This window comes from Seriola aureovittata, chromosome 6 (assembly GCF_021018895.1).
Source record: "Seriola aureovittata isolate HTS-2021-v1 ecotype China chromosome 6, ASM2101889v1, whole genome shotgun sequence".
Lineage (NCBI taxonomy): Eukaryota > Metazoa > Chordata > Actinopteri > Carangiformes > Carangidae > Seriola > Seriola aureovittata.
The window spans coordinates 12,068,473-12,086,398 of record NC_079369.1 but is presented as its reverse complement, the minus strand read 5'-3'; the positions used below and the strand labels follow the sequence as shown (position 1 = coordinate 12,086,398).

Below are 17,926 nucleotides of genomic sequence, written 5' to 3'. Positions count from 1 at the left end.
GTCATTGACATCATATCCCCTATGTGCATGCGTTGTGGTAGCCTGCCAGAAGCTCAAAATTGACTTTTTTCTAGTTTTAGGTCACTTACACTTTTTACACCTAGGTCGTTTTCAACTATATATTTTAACCAGTTGAAGGATTTAAGTATCAGAGGAAAAAGTCAGGCAGATGTTAGGCAGCTCAGCTCTGAGATCCATCGAAGGGCGTCGGCAAAGTTATTTGTTCGGCCTTTTTTTTGCCTTTATTCGTATAGCTACAGCAAGAGAGACAGGAAAGGCAGGGGGAGAGAGAGGGGATGGCATGTGGGCTATACCCAGGCCGCTGTGGGTAGGACTGAGCCTATGTGGTACACAAAGCTAGATTCTTTGTTTTTAAAAGTTCCATATTGTAAAAATGTTTTGATTATAGAGCAGATTTCGGTGTTATATAAATACATTGCAAGTATCAAAGCACTCGACCCACAGAGAAATTCACACAGCCCATATTCAGAAACTGCCTTAAAACAAGTTATCAGGATTACACAGTCGCTGCCCTCAGCCATGCCCCCAGCATGGTCACCCAGACCCACCGTCCAACCTCTTTTTTATTTATTTATTTATTTTTACTTTATTAACATCACAACACTAAGCTGTCTTTCCATCGCTGAGATAGCTGGCTACAAGACATAAAAATGTCGAAGAAAAACTGTACAATCATTGGCTGTCACAAAGCCAATAAAACATGCAAGGACAGTAAAATTAGAGACCAGGCTAAAGTGGCTAAAGTTGACTTTTTCTGAAATACCAGAGCATTTTAGTCTGTTCGGCTAATTTCATTGCTGACTGACCATTGCCATTTGTATTTACTGCTGAGTTTTACCAAACTACAGTAATAGGCTACAATCTGTTACCTGTGGTTGACCTGGCCATGCATCACTCAGAAAACAACCAGAAGACAGGCTCAGAGACAGGCACAAAACACACTGTTCTTGCTAGAGCTCCAGAGAGAAGCACAGAGAGGAGATGTGAAACTATATTGAGATGATTTTTGGTATTTAAAACCACAAATGTATTTTCTTATGGAGATCAAAAGTTCACATAAAACCAGAAAAGTGTAAAATATGGGACCTTCACGTGACAGTACTGGATGTGGTCTATTACTTGATCACCTGGCCTTTGGAGATGCTCTGTCATGGTCTAAATAATTATTCTCTACCCTGCCTAATATAATTATTATAATACTACATGACAGATCTACACTACTGCTGCCGAGAGAACAATGACCAAAGGGAGTCAGGCATGAACATCCACCTCTCAGGGCCACTTAGTGGCAAATCCACAGCCACCTGACAGGAGGATGGAAAATGAGATGTTGCACCTCAGCCAAAGTGTGCACCTGCTTTTGTTTTTCAAAGGAAATTTGTTTGAATTCATACAAAGTGGGAGCAATATTATGTGGAAAAGAAAGCTCATGTGAGTTTATCCCCAGCTGTCAGCAGAGCCCAAGCTTGGGTATATCATTGGGTCAATCACTCAATTTGTCCTAGTTTGTCTTGTTGGTCTAGCAACATATTGCAATATCTTCGAGTCAGATTTCCATGAAATTTGAGATGGATATTTGTCGTCCCCAGAGAACTATTCGTAAAACTGCAATGATCAACTGACCCACCATCAGGTCAAAATTAGCATACTTCTTTTTTCATAAAGAGATATATTGAAAAGCAATGGCCAGATTGTCATGAATATTTTTGATATATTAGAAATTGAATTTACTCTTGTGTCATCATTCAGCCAAATTTCACATATTTCCATGAAAAATGCTTTCATACTCCAAACAGATGTCCAATTTAGCCACTACATAACGTCACTCTAACTCACCCCTTGGTCCAAGTAATCAGTGTTGCATGTGAATTTTTTTTGGGATATCCGTGTTTCACAGAGGATGAACTCTCGACTTTAGTTACCCTGTGCCCCACACTGAAATTTCTACTTGCACATAAGATACTGTATTATCCAATATAGTACTGTTGTTTGACTGCTATTCATTTGATGAGTGTATTCATGCACCCCAGAGGTTTTAGTTTTAGTTTTTTGGTGCCATTCTGAGGTCAGACTGTGCATTTATAGGCCCCACACAAAATCATCAGTGTGTTCTTTTTTCCATCTGAACCTTTTGTATTGTGGATGGTAATGAGCAATGCAGCCTCTATGAGGCTCTGACTTTGTCTTTAGTCTAGTTTTTTATGTGCTTTCATTGGGGATCTTCTGAAAGATTTGCATGTCACATACAGAGCTCTACTTGAAAGACATGTTGAAACAGCAAACACTGCTTTGTAAATGAATCAATTAAGTCTCTAATTCTGGCATCCTGTTCTGCTTTTAGCAGGGGGTGGTTAGTATTCTATATGTTTGTCAGTGTATTTGCAGATACGTGTGTGTGTGTGTGTGTGTGTGTGTGTGTGTGTGTGTGTGTGTGTCTGTGCGCGTGCGTGCGTGTGCACATTTTTTGCACTTGACACATGGCGGTCTGGATAAAGACATCCTTTCGGAAGTGCTTGATAAAATAACAGTACTTAGTAGTTGGCATTAACATGGCGCTAATGACAGTAATCAGACTGAATCAATCTGACATTTCAGCAGGAACAGGAGTAGCAACAGGTTTGGATGTTGGTCACAAATAGAGGAGAGCACTAAAATGTTTTGGTCTGTTCTGACCTTGGTGCTGTGTGTGTGTTTTTGTGTTTGTGTTTCCATTTCTTAGAGAAAACATGGCATAAAAAGAAGAGAGAATGATGCCATACAATGTGTGAAATGTTCAAACCCAGACACCATGATTTTTATGGTTGCACTGGGTTGCACAGATTCAGTTGGAAATGTTTAAGAGGGTTTGTGCATAGTTTTATACACATTTCACTTCTTCTTCTTTTCCTGATGTACAATATTTGGTGTCTTTTGACACTATCTGCACTAGATTTTTAAATTAAGTGCTAAGGGTTTTACTTGTAAAATATTGAATAATTTTATGTCTTTGTGCCTCAAAGAAGGGAAGTTTAGAGGGAAAATCACTGTTAATGGGGAACTACTAATAATTCTTACACATCTGAAATTTTACAAGGGGGGCAACTAAACACTTTTTTGTATAGGGTCACAAACCAAAAAAATGGGGACAATTAGTTTAATCCTTAAAAATGCATTGTATTTTTAAACTAAATCTTTTTTTTTGTGATCAACTTTTATTGCCTTTTGTTACATGGGATAGTTGTACATAGAATACAATTGCCAAGGATTACACACTTAATCATATTTTAAACTCATAGGAGTTTAAAGAAACTAGTTACTAGTTTCTTTAAAAGTAAGACACTATAGGTTTCAGATAAATGTTGTGGAGTAAAAAGTACAATATTTCTCAATGAAATGAAGTGAAGTAAAAATATCAAGTTGGGCTCAACACTCAGTAACTCATCAAGTATCTTAAAAATCTACTTTTGTCCTCCAGAATGTGTACTGTTGTTACTTTCAGCCACTGCTCGAGACAGATCCTTGGCATCAGAGCAGGGTCTTCAACTCGTTGCATCATGTTAGGTGTTGCAGGACAGAAGTCAGAAGTTTCAGAATGGTCTCACTGAAGTAAAGAGAGACCCAGTAAAAGAAGAGCTAGTGGCTGTGTGGTAGTAGTGGGTAATTAGAAATTTTGCCACCCAGAGATTCAAGGCAGTTAAAGTTGTAAAACTAGTGGCAGCATATGCTAAATCCATGAGTCATTAAGCTGAAGCTGGAAATTGAGCCAGAGCAGATTTCTGAAAAAGTGGCAAGATTACCTCACATAAGCTCAAGGCCAGTTTCCATCTTTGAATGAGAGTTTACCACAGGTTGATTCACAATGAATTCTGAGAACAACTAATTGCCATTTTGTGACATTTTGTGTGTTTACTGGGAGTAGGCCTAATGTGGAGTCTTGAATTAGTTCCTTGATTTGCTTTGATTTCCATTTGTGTTTGTCATCTCTCTTCTTCTTCTTCTGTCTGAGGGCTTTCACACACTCCTCAGCTCTGCCAGCACACATTTACAGTAAAGGGAGGAGACTGAAGTGGCTGAGTGCAGTGATGAGCAGCTCTTCAGTCGCTAGCCAATTGAATTGGACAGTAATTACTAAAGGATCTTCATGTCATTATTAAATGAAATTTCAGAAAAGAGTAAATGGCTTTTTTTTTCTCCCCTTACAAACAAAGGGTTGTTCAAGCTCTTGTTTAAAGGTTGTTCTAAAAGCACTGGGAAAAGTACAAATTCTGTAAACTGTATATCCTAATGATATTGATGATGCAGAAAGTGAGTCTAAAGGGGGAAAATGCAGTCTGTTTTTAGTTTGTTTAACTCTAATTTGGCATTAGTCTGAGTCCTTGATGTGAGGTGTAACCACCTGCAGGACTATCATCAAACCATTTTCAATATGAATCTTTTCAATATAGAAACAAAAACAACTGATTTCTGCCAGTTAAAGCAGGAACTGCTCAGATTTGTCTTCTTCACATAAGAGCTGCGTTTAGGTTTTGAGAGAAAATATGACACCACAGTTGAATCATTCATATGCTCATGTTTGTCTCCAGACTCACTACACTGCACTAACTTTTGAATATCAGAGAAATTTCACATTCAATTTCACTGAAATTTATTTCTTGTGTGTTGTCATGGTTCCTTGGCTGCCATGTAGGCAACACACACATGCACGTTTATAGAAATGTGCTCACTGAAGACAAACTGAGGGATGTCAAATCAACAATTCATGTAATACTTTACAGGTGATGTATTCTGGAAATACTGCAGGCCTCAGTGGTTATGGATGAAAGATTAGGACAGAAAGGACACAACATCAGGACACAACATCATTGCTGTATCCACTTTGTGTGTGTGTGTGTGTGTGTGTGTGTGTGTGTGGATGTATCTGTCTCTCTTTCTCTGTGTGTCTCTCTGTGTGTGTGTGTGTGTGTGTATCTGTGTACGTGCTTTGTGTTATCAGTGGTTATCTGTGCAGGGTTGTGCATCCCATTCGTGTTGGTTCTATTCTCGGCAGGGATGTTTACACACTGAGACACACTGTGTGTGATCCTCATTTCTTCTGATCACTACCTGATTGGGACACACTGGCTGTGCCTCTGGTTATCCATAAAGCATCCATCCGAGTTCATTGCTCACAGCTGCTGTTGGAAAATTGCCAGTTTACTGTACTGTCAGTGTTTTGATTCTTCACACACCAAGTATAAGCTTAAATTATTTGTCCATCAATACAAAGAACAAAGAGATTCTTTGCATTTGGGTACAAGTTTCTTTTGGTTTGAAATTAGCATGAAGCATTCGTGCAGCAAGGCCATAACCAAATTACTTGTTTTTAGCCATGCTAGGGGCATTGCTCTAGGGATGCAAATGTTAGTCTGTTGGTCAGTATTTCCGTCAGTACCACTTGGTACATGGTCCACTGTACACAATTAGATGGACTGACGCTGAATTGTATGCACATATATTTGTGGTCATCAGAGGATGAATCTTGCTGAATTAGCATTTACCTCAAAGTACAGCCTCAGAGAGCTACTAGTCTAGCTGTAGATTCATGTTTGTCTCATTAGATAGATATTACCCCTATAATATTATAAACCTGCTAAGATACTTGCTTGTTCGGGGTGAACATTGATTCGGCTATGTCTGTACCGTGCAGAATACGGTTTAATATGACCTGTTTCAGGTAAGCAGTGTAAGTGATCCAAGACGTATCCAAACCAACCTGTTATCTGTTCTGTTTTTATCCAGTACAGATGCAGCACGACACAGCTTTATACAAAAGCTATAATTTTGTGTCAACTTCCCCTGGCTGAGGTGTTATTATTTTCAAAGAAAAATTATCTGCACAGTTTGATCCATACAATTTGTTGCTTTTATATTTTTCTGTATCTTTGATAAAATTCAAGTGTTCTATGAGAAGCATTAATCTAGTCAGGGAAACAGTGAAATCACCTCTGGTTTCAATCTACCTTCTTCTCTCACTGTTTGTCTGCCAACAAACCATTAGGTCTGCACTCTGCTGCCCTCAGAGGACCTACATCGGTTTGTTTTCAGCCTGTTGAGCTGCAAGTCAGACGGAAATTCAGGAGGGAAGGGGAAGGGATTTACAAAGTCTGTCACTTAGTCGGGTAGCTAGCAGCTCATTCACACATTCTCATTCTCTTTTCTCTCGAAAACCAAGGGAGCGTGTGATTGATGTTTCAAACAGAGGCATAATTGGACAGCAAAGCATGGAATCTAAATGTCATGGAAACCTCTTTGCTCATTCATACCAATTTCACTACATGTGCTTTAGGGGCTCGACAGCAATGGGTTAATATTATACTATATTCAGTTCTGTTTTACTCTCATTGTTCTTAGAGCTACTGTAACTCACTTAAACTCAATTCAAGGTCAATGTACGATTTCTGTAAAGGTCATCACAGCTTCTTCCATCAATGTTTTACTACCGAAGCTTTGACATTTTATTAGGCCTGACCCTTCTAATTTCATCAGTACTCAGCTGAGGGAGTATGTGTCTCTCCCTGTATCAGTCTCCTTCTCCTTCATTATTGTCTCTCTGTCAGTGTCAGACAGAGACACCCAGTGCAGAGTAAATGTCAGAGCTGTTTGTCATAAGTGAATTATTAATGATGACATGCTGAAAAGCCATTTTCCACACCACAAAACCATGTGTCTGTCAAACAATATGCCGAATGGCGAAGGGCGGCACTATTTAGAGAGAATGTATGAAGGAAAATTGTAGAAATGTTTGTTCACTCACACTCTCTATGATAATGTTTTCATTTAATTCAAGTCGGCATATTTGTTTTATGACAAGGATGTATTTGTATTTGCTGTGCTTAGGTTGGAGAGCTTCTCATTAAGTGATAAATTCAATAATGCTGTATTCATTCTCTCGCTCACCCTCCATGTTTTGGTTCTTCTTTGCTCTCCCTCTCCCTCTCTCTCTCTGTCTCCTCTCTCTCTCTTCTCTCTCTCTCACGCTCTCTTCTCTCTCTTCTCTCTCTTTCTCTCTCTCTCACTCTCTTCTCTCTCTCTCTCTCTCTCTCTCTCTCTCCATCTTCCTGTGTTTGGATGGCAAAATGTTGCAAACTGACACTGTTGATGACCATCACAGAGATGGAGAGAGATCATGAGTTTCTGAGATGTGTGATCTGTCAGTAGATGATGGTTCCCAAGTTTGACTAAATGTTGCTCTGGGATGTAAAATGAAGGTAGTGAGGGGATGGGAAAGCATTTAGAAGTGCAACAAAGAGGATAGAGACAGCTACAGAGTGAAGTGGTATGAACTTTTTTGATTGATTCTGTCTGTTTGCCCTACCGTTGCTCTCTTATTTGTGACAGTTTTTATAAAGCCCTTAATTAATTAAATTAATATTTTATTGCTCTGATTATTGCATAGTTATTCTTGCATAGTCCTTTTTGCTTGTGATGATGAAAGACACTGGAAAGAGTGATGAAATTACTTTAAAAATGACTAGAGACCTTTGTTGCATGTTATCTCTTTCCCCAAGCTCCTGTCAATCTCTATTGTCACCATGAAGGCGGAAACTAGAAAATAATACAGAAAACAAGATTTGAGATGTACAGCCATGCTAGCAGCTCTGTGAGGCAGGACTGTACTCAAACACAGCAGTGCTTGAAGCTAATTGCTAAAATCACCATGCTACAGGCTTGCAATGACAATATTAACATACTGATGTTCAGCAGGTACGATATTTACCATGTTCACCATTTTAATTTAGCGAGGTAACATGATAAAAGATAATCAAAGTTATTAAATTTTATCCTGGGGAGAACATTAATGCCTGTGCCAAATTTCATGGCAAACCTCCATGATTAAATTCTAAAGTGATGTTAGTTCAGAGAGTAACATCATCAGACAGCCTGTATTGTCTCTCACCACAGAATATTATCTATGTGTCCTCATTCCCATCTTCCCCATTCTTTCACTATTACAGCCTTAAATGATACTACCATGCATCTCTGGGCTCATGCCCTGCTTTACTGACACCAGCTGCGTCTCCCGAGGGAAAATATGGCCTCTGGTTCTCCCATGCAACAACACATGACGGCAGCATGCCCTCTCATTTACTATTGCACATTCGCATTCAGAAGGGCGCGCACACACACACACACACACACATACACACACACACACACACACACACACACACACACACACACACACACCACATGATGTGCAGCTCTGAGTCCAAATGTATATGGTTTGCAGGCACTTGCACAGAGCAACATTTATTATGTGTTTAATAATTAAAGACCATTGATGCTGACAACTCACTTGCTATGAGCAATATCTTAAAATAATGTGTCAGGCTCTGTGCTGGATGGAAATTTCCAATGGAGTTATCAGTTTATGTTTTCATTCTTGAAGGATATGCGTGTTAAAAGGTCTAGTTGTGTCGTCTGTGCTTCTGGAAAATAAAACAGAAAGCTGCCAAATGAGTAAAAATGAGCTCTGTCCAGGTTCAGTAAACCACATAGGTAAACAAATTATATAAATTGCTCAATAATGATCTTCGCTGATGTACTTGCATTTCGTCTCACAAAGAAGCTTGTTTGAAGAAGGGATACATTTACAATGCTCTTCTGAGCAGCTTATTTGCTGTACAGGTTCTGCTGAGAAAAAAAAGCACTTTATGTTGACCTCCCACACTGCCCTGTGATATGAAACCATTCAGCACAGGAAGCAATATGACCTGTCAACCTGTTCCACCAGCGTATGTGCTTGCACACAGATAAATAAAAGACTCTACTGTAATGATGTTTGGCTAGAGAAGTGACACATTTAACCCACCCTTTTTAAAACAGAAACAGGCTTTCAGCTAACATGAGGAAGGGGGTGACTTGGGTCTTCAATGTTTATTGTCATGTTGAAAAATGTCAGTTTCTAAATGAGATATCCAGTCAAATTATCTATTCAAGAAACATTCAGTTCTATGTTTAAAAAAAAAATTGTAAGATTTAAGTGTTGCTCTGGCAAAGCCATTATGAATATTACTTTTATGGCAGGATTTAGTGTTAATATATCCACTGAAATGTAATAACAGCTCTCCATACTTCTTCCTATTATACCTTTGAGCTGTTTTCAGGCTGATTTCACCATTTGAGAGCAAAGCTTTAATAGTTCATGTACTTTTATAGCTGTGTGTGTATGTCTTGTGTGTATACATGCTGAAATTATAGCTGTCATGTGCTTATTTGGACATTAAAGACCTGACACCCTGAGGACGATGAATGTCCGCCCTGTCATAGACCTCGAATTCACTCTCCATCCGTTTATTCAAAGCTTCAGATTTAAATATCAAAGATGATTGTGCTGTGCTCTGAGAGTTCAATACCGTTAGCTTATTGGAGCAAATAATACCTTTGTAGTGAAACAGGATTTCTTTCAGCCACTGATGCTTTCAAGCGTAATTGGCTTAGCAGGGAGACTTGGCTATACCTAAATTGCCTTTTTTGGCACCTATTTTGAGATTACAATTCAGCAATGGGTTGGATATTTGTTTGAGGCTGATATGCAGGGAAACAAGCCAGAGACACGCCTGAAGTGTGTGTGGGAGACATTTATCACATCCATTTCCCCCAAAAAACAGGGGGAGTGCAATTGTTGCAGCTGTGAGACTTATGTTGCTCCAGGAGGGAGCAGTCCTGACAAATGGGGAGAAGGGTGCTGGGTAAGCAAAGTGAGTCCTCATCAATTTCCAACATAGCAGCAAACTGAGACTTCAGCGCCATGTCTGTGACCTCTAGTGGAGCTGCTGAGAACTGCTTACTGCACAAACAGGCTCATGCATGCATTCATGAGACAAGTATATGGCGCTTAGCCCGTGAAGAAATGATTTGTCTGTGGTTGAGATGTCATTTGAAATTAATGGGTAAATATGTTGAAAGAGACATCAAAATCCATCTGAAGGTATTCATGGAGAAGAGGAATAATTAGAATAGATTTTCTTGAGAATGATTCATGCAGAGGCACAATGAGAGCCAGAAAGTGACACCTCTCATAGTTTTAAAGCTCTTGGTTTAATTTGGCTAAGTCCACATGACACCGGATCCCCCTTTGCATGTTGAAACACTTACAAAAAGAAGTGTAGGCTGAGACTGCAAATACACAGAGAACTGATGAATCATTTTTCTGTCTTTTTAATCTGAAGCCAAAGTATGATTTGATCCTGTGTGAGTTAAATTAGCGTTGTTGAGCCCACCAGAGGGCATTCATAATTCACACTTTTCACTGCAGCTTCAGTTGATCTTGTCTTCACAGTATGTTTTCCAGATCAGAGCAGCTGCCACTTAAGTAATCCATTAGGTAATGACATGGGAAATCCTGCCGTAGGGCAAAAAATCAAGCATATCCAATCTGCAGCTGCTGGGGCAGCCTTAGTAATCTGAATAAAGTCACAAATACACACAAAATTATTTCACTGAGAACCTGGTCTGGGCTTTTGTGGTAAGCTTTTGTTGTTCTCATGTGTTTGGGGGCTTATTACCCATGGCTTTATGCCAGGGCTGAACACAGATCCAGCCTTTCACTAAGGGAGGAAAATATGAACAGTCATTGAGTTACCTCATATTCATCAATATTCATATTAATTAGATCATAGATGTGAAACGGTCAGGATGGGCAATTTGGGGTAAATCCAGAGGTTCCAAACCTTTTCACCCGACTCTCACATCTTCTCTACGTTCACTTTCTTTCCTTTCCCTTCCTTTTTCATGCACCCTGCATACCACCTGGCATTCTCAGGCCTCAGGGGTACCCTGCCATCCACCAGCCTACCAGCCATCTACTTATGACTAGCCAGCCCTTGCACACCACTGGAGTAAATTTACAGCCATCTGTTGACAATATTGATCTGTTGGGCTGCCAGTATGATTATTAACACTCTTCTCATTCACTGTAATTTTCAGCCAGGTAGATATATGGACTAATGGATGGTTTAATTTTAAAAGTAAATGGCTGCGGCACCAAGCAGTCACTGCAGAATTCCTTATTCATGGCTTTTTTTGATTAGCCCACCACCTGCTTTATTTTCATTATATATTATGATCGATTTCCATGGTCTGGATTTAATGCTTTTTTTCCTTTTGGTTTTGCACCATGTTTTTGAAGAAATGTCTCAAACCCAGGACATTCATGTTCTGTATATATAGAGTTATCCAAACCACCTAAATGTGCTATTTTCAATGTACAAGCAAGTTATATTTTATGGGTTTTTTTTCTTCTGGGCCTTTACATGAATTCATTTGACTGAAAAGGCTTGCACTGTCTAATGTGGCTGAATAAAGTAAAATGCTTCCACATTTCTACACCCGTGCAAAACTTTGATGTGAAAAGATGCCATGATGTTGAAAGATTAAAGGAAAATAGGTGATCAGAAAGTTTTCTTTTATTTCAGTTGGGGAGACAATACATGTCTGCAACAGCATCAGTTGTTAGATGAATCCCTATACTAAGTCTTTATTTGTTTGACTTAAATTAAGCATTACTCTATTGATATAGGCCTATAGGTGTAAATTAGTCAATTCTGGAGTTTCTGAAAAATTATCTAAACACATTGAAATTGATTGATTTTATCTCCCATTAAGTAATATAGTACCTCTATCTTCCACTAGATGGAGATAATCTCCCAGGATATTATTGCCCACAACTGTAGGAAATAGTTATGTAGTATGAGGCACATTTTAGTATAATAGCACAGTGTGACAGTAATGTTGTTATATGGACATATGAAGCTAATCTTCTCACATTATTAAATATTAGACATCAGACAAAATATTATCCACCTGCACCATGATGGAGGCTCTTTCTTGACAAATACTTTAAAACAGCTTGACAAAACTGCCATAACATTCAGTTTTCAATGCACAATTGATTCCTCCATTAACTGTTTTATTATGCTTTCATGAATTAATTTTTCCTTTTTAAGACCGAATGTTTTCCAATGTTTCATCATCAGTGGTGGGATATATCACCTAATGTCTCACTTAGCTTCAAGGAACTGGTAGTACCTGATGGCACAAGCTTTGATTCAAGTGTAAAAGACAAAAAAAAAAAACTCACTTAAAAATCAGCTTTTTCTCCAGACAGGACAAACATTAGACAACAACAACTGGTTGTTTTACATTAGGATTATTTGTAAACAGTAGTGAAACAGGTTTATATTTTAATTTATGATGAGTTGAGAATTTTACTAAAAGCCAAACTCTCATATATGACCATATATATTGTAATTTGAATGATTAAAATCATAAATTGGGTTTTTATAAACTATCATTAGTTGAGTTTTGTTTGGAGAGTTTAATTGTGTCATGATATAAATGCTTTTTCCACTTCGCAATTATTAGATCATTAGATTAATCTAATTATTAGATTTTATTGAATACTAATATACCCACCTTAACATGTGCAGTGTGCTGCCAAAGAGTGTATTGAAGTGTTTATTATCTTCTGCTTAACTTTCTTGGGTTTCAAAAATCTGTGTAAAGCCTGTGTGAATGAATTTCTCACACACATCAGATCAGTGTGAGGCTAATCCTCTTCAAGTCAATAAGTGCTTGCTGTGGAAATTTACTGAAAACAATCATCTCCACCTAATGTCACGAAATCCTTAGCTCTTTTTTTTTTTTTTTTTAAATCAAGTTTCTTAGGTTAATTGGGCATCTCAGTCAACTGTGTAAATGTCAGTGTTTATGTTTGTTTTGTTATCTGGTTGATGACTGCTGCAGATCTTTCACTACCCAACTGTTGCTTTGACCACTCTAAACTTGCAATATGGTGGAAACCAGGTTAACAACATGCTTTTGGACAGAGTCGTTTATCTGGAGACAACGACCATAACTCAGCTCCCCTTAGGGAACGATGATTTATATAGGTTATTCCGTGAAATCTGGGGTTACAGCGACAGATTCACAGGGCTGAGAATAGGGGGCATGTCAGTTCAGTTGCTAGGAAACAAGTGGGAGGAAGACAACAGTGGAAAGCAGAAATCTGGGTTGGTATAGAGAGAGAGAGTAAGACAGCTGGAGAGATAGAGGAGGATGAGAGAGAGACAGAGAGAGAGAAAGAGATATAGACAGAAATCGTGCCGCAGGGTAAATGTGTTTCATCAAATTTCCTTCGAGTGCTGATCAAGGCCAGGAAAGAAATCAACAGTGCTGCTATTTCCACGCTGTTATTACAGAGCGATGACTATTGATTCTGCCAAACCCACTTGTAATTAGTCCTGTTTCTATGATCAAAAACACTTTCTCAATGTAAAGACCTGAAATTCAAATGGTGGTTGAGCTTGTATAGCTCATCACTACCACGCATCCAGACACACAAAAACGCACTCAAAAGTCCTCTCATGTTCCAACCATTACCATCTCAATGAAGCTAAATATAGTCCAATCTCCCGGCCCCTTCATCTCGCCACATCAATAGGTCTGGCTTTGTCGTCTGTCTGTCCTTCTGTGTTTGCCCTGAGCTTTTCTGTGTCATGCAGAAATCTGGGCTCAGGCCGATGGCACACTGACCCAGCACAGCGGTTATTTTTGGGGAACTTGATAGGTTTAATATGTTTTTTTGTAGGTTCGAGCATCACCCAATATACCAGATAGTTAACGAGAGCATGAATTTTGTCACATACTGACTGTGCGTTAAGTAGATGTTATAGGTGAATAATACACAAAATAGTACATTTTTTGTAGTGAAAGTGTGTCGAAGTTCATTATTTCAAAATTGGATATCACTGTCTCAAAACAGTTGTAGCAGTGGCTTCAAACACATGTTCATCCACGTCTCCAACCGTGCACCATGCGCATTTCCATCGGATACAAGTAAAGTAGTCCCTCAATTTCAAAAATTGTGTCATTACATTTGCCAGTATGTTTATGTTTTCATCCATATCAATTAGTTACATACGTCAGCTGTGCCAGCAGACTGTGTGAACAGATTGTTTTTGTGCTGGTGCAGTTCTGTTTTCTCCACCAGTCTTATCTACGAAATATTATACAAAAACAGACTTTATTTCAGTCCAAACATGATGGTATCTTTCCAACTGCATTGAATTAATAGAAATTATGTTTTTGAGTACAGTTTCAGGTCAGAATTTCACACCTTTTTGCAGCTCATTTTTGGTACATTTTGTGGCAGTTTGATTAGCAGGTTCTATCCCTCCTGTTATTTCATATGTGTCATGGTGAACATCATGCAAATAACAGGAGAAAAATATACGCGTACATAGCTGCTTGTTCTGTTCTGTGTTTTGTGTGTTGAAATCTTTGCCTCTGAAGAGCAGGTTCAAATTTACACAGGTATGAGAGAAGCCTGTGGTGGGGAAGAAAAAATGTAATCAACCAGTATTCTTCAGAGACCTGCACTGAGAGGGAGAGAGCAGTAGCTCATAATAAATGAACACAATATCTGACTGTGTTAGAACACAAAACAAAGAGCAGACAGGGAGTTATGGCTCTGTGGTCATTAATCCTCAAATTGAAGTTGAATTTGATGTTCATTGAGCCCACCGCAACCTTCCCTTTTCACCACACCTGCTGGACTTGCACCTTCCCCTGAGAGGTGGAAATGCAAAACCCTTCATTGCAAACTATATGAGGTTAAGTGAGTAAATCCAGCAGATTTACAATCAACAGGCTATCCCCATTATTTGTCTGAGGCATTGAACCTCAGATGACATTCAAATGGAGCCTCCAGCCTGTTTTCTGGAATGAGTCACAAAACATTTAGTAAACCTGGTGTTTTCCTGTAACCTGATTCCTGTGAAGTTGTTCTGAGGTTGTACTCTTATGTGTTTTTAAGGACAGTTGTTGCAGCAAATATGTATAAGACCAATTTGCTGCTGACATTTTCGGCAGTACAGTATGTGCAAGCTGGACAACATCATTTCTTCGAGGATGTCTTGTTGCTATAGAAACAATTGTGGCAGTGATGGTTAGGTTACAGTCACAAAAACTTTCAAGCAAACTTTTTCTCCTCAAATGCACAGTTTAAAACAATTCCGTAAATATGATGGTTGTGCATAATAAAAGCCATCATACTTATGGATTGCGAAGCATTGAATACACTACACTACCCAGGATCCCTCTACGTGTTCAAACCTCCCAAACTAGGTTGAATGTAGACTAGAACTGGAATGACAGAAAAAAAATACATGCGAATACAGTGTGTCATGATCTCCCCTATAATGGAGGGATAATGGGATAAAAGAAATGAAAGTGATAAAATAAACGTTCTTAAACAATTATGGAACTTGTTGATCTGTTGACTTGTTAGGATCGCACGCTTCAGTGTGTTTTGATCTGCTCTTATATACCTGCACAATTAAAGCCCCTCCCATGGGTGTCAACAAGCATGTTCTCAGCACTGATGAAAATGTGTTGACATGTCTATCTCAGACAGACACACAGATTCCTTATCTGACGTCTCTCTCCATCTGCTTGTCTGCCTGTCTCACAGCACTGTGCAAATAATGTGTCTTCTCTATTTTACTCACTACAGTAGCTGCCAGCACTTACATTATTCTAATAACACTTCGTGTTATTTAGTCAATGATTGACGAATGGATACCTGAAGTCCATTATTTAGTATTAATTCTGTTATATTAATAGAGTATTATTAGAGTTATATTTATAATCTGTTATGTTATGTGTCTTGCACTTGGGTATGGTCTTGTTATTCTTGCTGAATTGTCACATCATGTCATGAAACTGAAGTTGCCAGAAAATAGTTGTTTCTGAAACTGATATTTTTAGCAGACCGTGTAACACTGAGCTACAATGTCTTATCTAAACTTTGTAATCTAGCATTTAGTGTAGTTTTTTAGGAATAGGTGTAGGCTTCGTAACCATTTGTTTATTGTCATTTATTTCCAGGTTTATGTGGATAGAAATGGTTGAAACACAGCTCTATAGCATGAAAGTAGTTGAAGCTCTCACAGAAAAGTGGAATGAGCTGTGAGAAAGCCATGTGGATTCAACCCAGGAGCTTGGTGCAAGTATGTTGGCAGCTGAGGATTAAAACTGTTCAAATCTTCATACATAACAACTAAAAGTGTAAAGTAAACACATGCACTTTACTCACATGTGGGTATTTTTTTCCTCAGGGTAAGTAGACTGTTAAGCAAAGAGGATGATAATGACTAGGTTTCAGATACAGACCTGTCAGGTATTTCCATTAACACATTCTATTTTTGAATTGAAATCTATGTTCCCACATCAGTCCTGTGGCACTAAGTCCTATTACCAGAGCAGGGACTGTCAACCTGCTGTCATGACAGCAGGTAACCTTGGTAACCCTACGTTCCTTGGCTAGATTTCCGCAAGCTATACATCTCTTACAGCTAAGAGAACATTTTCCAACATTTGCACCAAGTCTAATATGTCAAATTAGATGCCAGTTCTTCAGTAATGTTAACCACCTATAACTTTATTTATCATTGGAATTTGGCTAAACATAATCTGCTGTTTTTAAAACAGCAAGTGGTCCAAAGGATTTATAGGATTTTTGGCTTTTGCAATAGAATATTTCAGGGTTTCTATAGACTTTTTCACCTCCTTGAAAAAGATGTTTTATTTCTTTTTGGATAGCAGACCTGTCAGAACTAAACATCCATATGAACATTCATACAAAACAACTAAAGTCATTAGTTACAACTCATAAGATCTCAAGGTGCCTTATTAGAAAGTGGTACCAACTAACCTCAGGGCCAGTGGTGTAAACTTTTTTTTGGTTTGACTGTGCTCTATTCAAAGCAGGAGTGATTACGTAAGATTCCTTACACAAACACACTCATATTGGATTAACAGTCCTTCAGCAATATCACTAGTACTTTAATTCAAAAATGTGTTTTTTTTTTTATTATAGAAAAAACTACTGACTCAAAGCATTGTCTACAACAATGGGACTCTTAACTGTTCGCTCTGCTTCTTTACTGGAAAGAACCACCATCCTTCCACCCTTATCATCCCTGTTGCTAACAGCTAATTACCATAATTCACCCCTCACCTCTCAGCCAAGAAAGCTGTGACTGCTGCTGCACGCTCTCGTCCTGGCAGAAAAAAATGTAATGGTATCACTTGCTTACTTCTGTGCAGAGGAAAAAGTAACATTTCTATCACACATAGAGTAGCTGAGACTGAAATAACACTAAGCAAGTGAAACGTGACTTTTCTACAGCAGTTTTTTTCTCCCTTTTAACTGGAGGAGATTGAAAATTTGTACGTCTCTTCTCACCATGTATAATGAGAAGACGTCAGATTTCTGTCTGTTATGTGTTCTATTTTTAATGCCCATAATGTGTTGAAGCACTAATGAGTAAGAGGCCACACACCATTGATCACTGCCTTCGTCATACCACCATCACTGAATACCCATCAGTGTCAGCATCGTGGTTAACTCTCTCCTGTGGTTCTTCTTTTGTCTTCGGTTTCCCTGAATATCACTTTACTACCTCAGTTTAAAGAATTATATGATAGTAGCTGGTGAATTTTACTTGACAGAGACTCTCTCAGCTTGCTGTTCTTTGGAAATTCTTTGCATTTTGCCTAATATCTTTTGGGTTGGTGGCTTTTTGTGTAGAGGTCCTCATTTAATACATTTGCATGAATATACATTTAGTCTACTAGTGAGTATTTACAGCTGGACAGTGTATGTGCTAATGTCATCCAGTACAAAGGTGTGACGCATTGATTATTTAAAATTTAAACACGATAAACATTGTTACATATAGGGAGAAGTAATGCAACAGATGTACAGTATATATTTACAATACGTCCCTCGTTAACATTTTAATTTATCTAAGATTAAACAACTAAACAAATGTCCACATTAGACTCAAGATGAAAACTGAACAGAACAGACTGTGTGCCT

At 38.5% G+C, this 17,926-nt stretch overlaps 1 protein-coding gene across 7 annotated transcripts in view; it reads left to right on the top strand.

Moving 5' to 3' along the window:
- The window catches only part of LOC130170700 (voltage-dependent R-type calcium channel subunit alpha-1E), a 91,957-nt gene that overhangs the window by 13,477 nt on the left and 60,554 nt on the right, over nt 1–17,926 (top strand). The window lies entirely within an intron of this gene.